The sequence below is a fragment of the Elephantulus edwardii genome, unplaced genomic scaffold (assembly GCF_000299155.1).
Source record: "Elephantulus edwardii isolate Elephantulus edwardi_28Jun2011 unplaced genomic scaffold, EleEdw1.0 scaffold00024, whole genome shotgun sequence".
In the NCBI taxonomy this organism is placed as follows: Eukaryota; Metazoa; Chordata; class Mammalia; order Macroscelidea; family Macroscelididae; genus Elephantulus; species Elephantulus edwardii.
In genome coordinates this window covers 3,690,941-3,694,203 of record NW_006399774.1, presented here as the reverse complement: position 1 = coordinate 3,694,203, position 3,263 = coordinate 3,690,941, and the positions used below count along the sequence as shown (strand labels likewise).

The 3,263-nt window shown below is 41.4% G+C and overlaps 1 protein-coding gene across 1 annotated transcript in view; it reads left to right on the top strand.

Annotated features, from left to right (window-relative positions):
* SYNE1 (spectrin repeat containing, nuclear envelope 1) overlaps positions 1 to 3,263 on the top strand; it is a 644,155-nt gene that overhangs the window by 126,731 nt on the left and 514,161 nt on the right. The window lies entirely within an intron of this gene.

The following is a 3,263-nucleotide window of genomic DNA, read 5'->3' as shown; positions in this document are numbered from 1 at the left end:
TCAGTTCTGATTTATCAGCCATGAGTTGCTTTAATTTACATTTATATCTCTGTTTACACTGTGTGTAGAGTCCTGTGATCTAATAGTAACAGAGTGAGAAGTGAGGAAGGCAGAAACTATGGGAGTATGCTGTTTTTATGTGCCATCAAGTGGAAACTAACTCCTAGCTGGCTCTCCAGCAGGTTATCAGAGGTGGTAAATTGCACATCTTTCTCCAGTAGAGCATCTGGTAGATTCAAACCACCTGCCTCTGGGATGGCAGCACACCTCAGATAAACAAACTCTGGTAACATTTGATTAATTGGCTCTTCTTGCATTGGGGAAGTCTGCTGTCAGGGACCTCTTTAGAGTACTGAAGAGCAACGATGTCAGTTTAGAGACTAAGGTACACCTGATACAGACCATGGTCTTTGCAATTACTTGCATCAGAGAGCTGGACAATGACTAAGGATTATAGAAAAAGAATTGATGCCTTTGAGTTGTGGTTCTGGAGAAGACTGTTAAACAGAACAGGAGAACAAACAGATCTGTCCGGGAGAAGGTGAAACCAAGCTGCTCCATGGAGGCAAGGATTTTGAAGTTTTATCTCACATACTCTGGGCATGTGGCCAAGAGGGACCAGTCCTTGGAGAAAAGCATCATGGTTGGAATGTGGTGGGGCAGCATAGGAGAGGAAAGCCCAGGATGAGATGGGTTGATTCAGTGACTAGATTAGTGGGATTAGGTCTGTTGGAGATGATGAGATTGGTTTAGGATAAAGCAAGACTCAGAGCTACTGTACATGGGGTCACTATGCGTCACAGGCGACTTGATGGCACCTAACAACAACAAGAACTCCCAAGAACTTGAGATTCAAGTCTGGCGGTGTAGTACGTAGGGAGTTGTGTTGCTGACCGAAGGCTGTTGGAATCTATCAACAGCTCCACAGGAGAAAGATGGACAGTCTTCTCCCAGGCAATTTAGAGCCTCTGAAGCCCAATGGAAGGTCATCCTTATGGAGAGATTGTCCTTTTTACCGTAGAGCAAATGGTGACTTCACCAGCCTTTTAGTTAACAATACAACATGTGACACACTCCACCACCAGACTGACTCTTATATACTTAGAAATTCTTAACGAATTGAAGATTTTTTAATAGATCATTTTAGGTGACTGGCTACCTCCTTATGCTCATTTTAATAAGCTAGCATATTGTGGTTTAGATACTGAGTCTCTTAAACCTTGGAAGTTGATACCTGATTTCTAGTGGTGTTGGGATACCATCTGCATGTCTGCTACTGCTGTCAGTTACCTTTCAATTATATCAGTAATGTGAACATATTTGAAGTGCTGTATGTAGATGGAGGGGCCATTCAGGACCTTGTGATTTGAGTAATTTCTCCTGAAATTTAGTGGATCATTTAATTGATAGTTTCATAAATAACACTCTCTAAGGTTGGACATAATATATTGTGAAGCAGTTTACTAGACTTCAGGTCCTTTACTAGTTTATGCCTTTCCTGGGGTTGTTGCAATGAAGTTCTACATGAAGTGAGGCATTTGATGAGAACACGTATTCGTTATGTCATTGTTCTAGTGTCCAACACCAGGGTGACAGCAGGATCAGGTTCCCTTCAAACCTCTCACAGAAGGTCTCTTCTTCTCTCTCACAGCTTCAGTAACCCCACGTGGCTACTTGGCTTGTGGTTGTACATAGCTCAGTTATCACTTCCTGTCTTCCCTCTATCTCTTCTCCTCTCTCAGGAGACACTCTGATTTGATTAGGAAGGACCAGCCCTATTCCAGCATTGCCTCATGTTCATTCAAATGATACCAACTTCAAAGACCTTGTTGCCTAACAAGGGCATTTTCACAAGTGGCAGGGATCTTCAGCATACCTTTTGGGGGTGAGACAACTAAATCTATTAGTAGTGAATGATGATCAAAGAATCCCTTCAGTCTCCTATGTACATCACGCTTGTTCATAGTGCATCCCTTTCTGTGTTGAATCTCTTTTGTTTCACAATCATTCTGAATACTTCCTCCCCAGCCTGGGTGAGACCTGGTTAGTCCTACGTGCCCACATGACTGTGTCCTGTTGAGTGCATGGCAGTGGCTGTAGAGCTGGTTCTTAGGAACCATCAGGGCCTTGGACACATTACAACTAAAGAACGTGGAAGAAGTGAATGCAACAATGAATAAATGGAAACCCTTAGTCTCTGTAAACTTTCATTAAAATTAATTGAGAAAAAAAGAATGTGGAAGAATTGGGCTTCATTTTGACGTTAGCTCTGTTCTTCTGCCTTTGCCAAAGAGGAACTAAAACTATCCCTATAGGATCAAGGTTTTAGGTTCACTCAGTGTCAAACTCTTCTACCAAATTTGAAAACCACAGAGATGTTCTTTTTTTTCTTTCCAAAAACTAAAAAGTGTGAGTTGATCTTTAAATGCAATGGATTCTGACTCATAGCTACAGATGATTATAGTTCAGTCCTGAAAAATAAATAGTAGTCACTCAGAAGCTTTAAAGAGCACAGCAGCAGATGGAGAGGCTTGTTTAGAAGTACGATGGGTTCACCGCATGGCATTTGGTGCTGACTCTGTTCTACCCCATAAGGGGCTTGGGTATTTGTTGGTTTTTATTTTCCTTTTTTTAATTTTGTAAAAATTATAGAAATCTATGTTATAAAATATCTGTCATTTCAACCATTTTTATGTGTAGAATTCAGTGTAGAATTTTAAGTGTAGAATTGAGCTCACGACATGTGCTCCCTTTACCATTTATTTCCCAACTTTGTCCATCACCTTTAACAGAAACTCAATATCCCTGAAGCAGTAATTTTCCATTTCTTTCTTCCGCTCTTCCCCTGTCCCCATAACTGCTAAGAAACTTTGGTGTCTCTGCACTTACCTATTTTGTCCTTTCATGTAAACAGACCATACAATAGTTGGCCTTTTATGGTTGACTTGCGATACTCGGCTTGATGTTTCCCAGGTCAATCCGTGCTGTGGCATGTTATCAGAACTTCAGTCCTCTTTGTGGATGAGAAAAATCCCATTGTCTGGTCCACATTTTAGTTATCCACTCATTTGTTGACAGACACATGGGTGGTTGCTACCTTTTTGGCTCTTAAGACTCGGGCTTCTGTGGATATTATTGTGCAAGAAAATGTTTGCATCCCATATGACAGGACTTTAACTTTTGGAGGAACTGCCAAACCCAGTATGGGACACTGTTACTCACCTTTCCTCCCTTTTTCCTTCCTTCCTTCCTTCCTTCCTTCC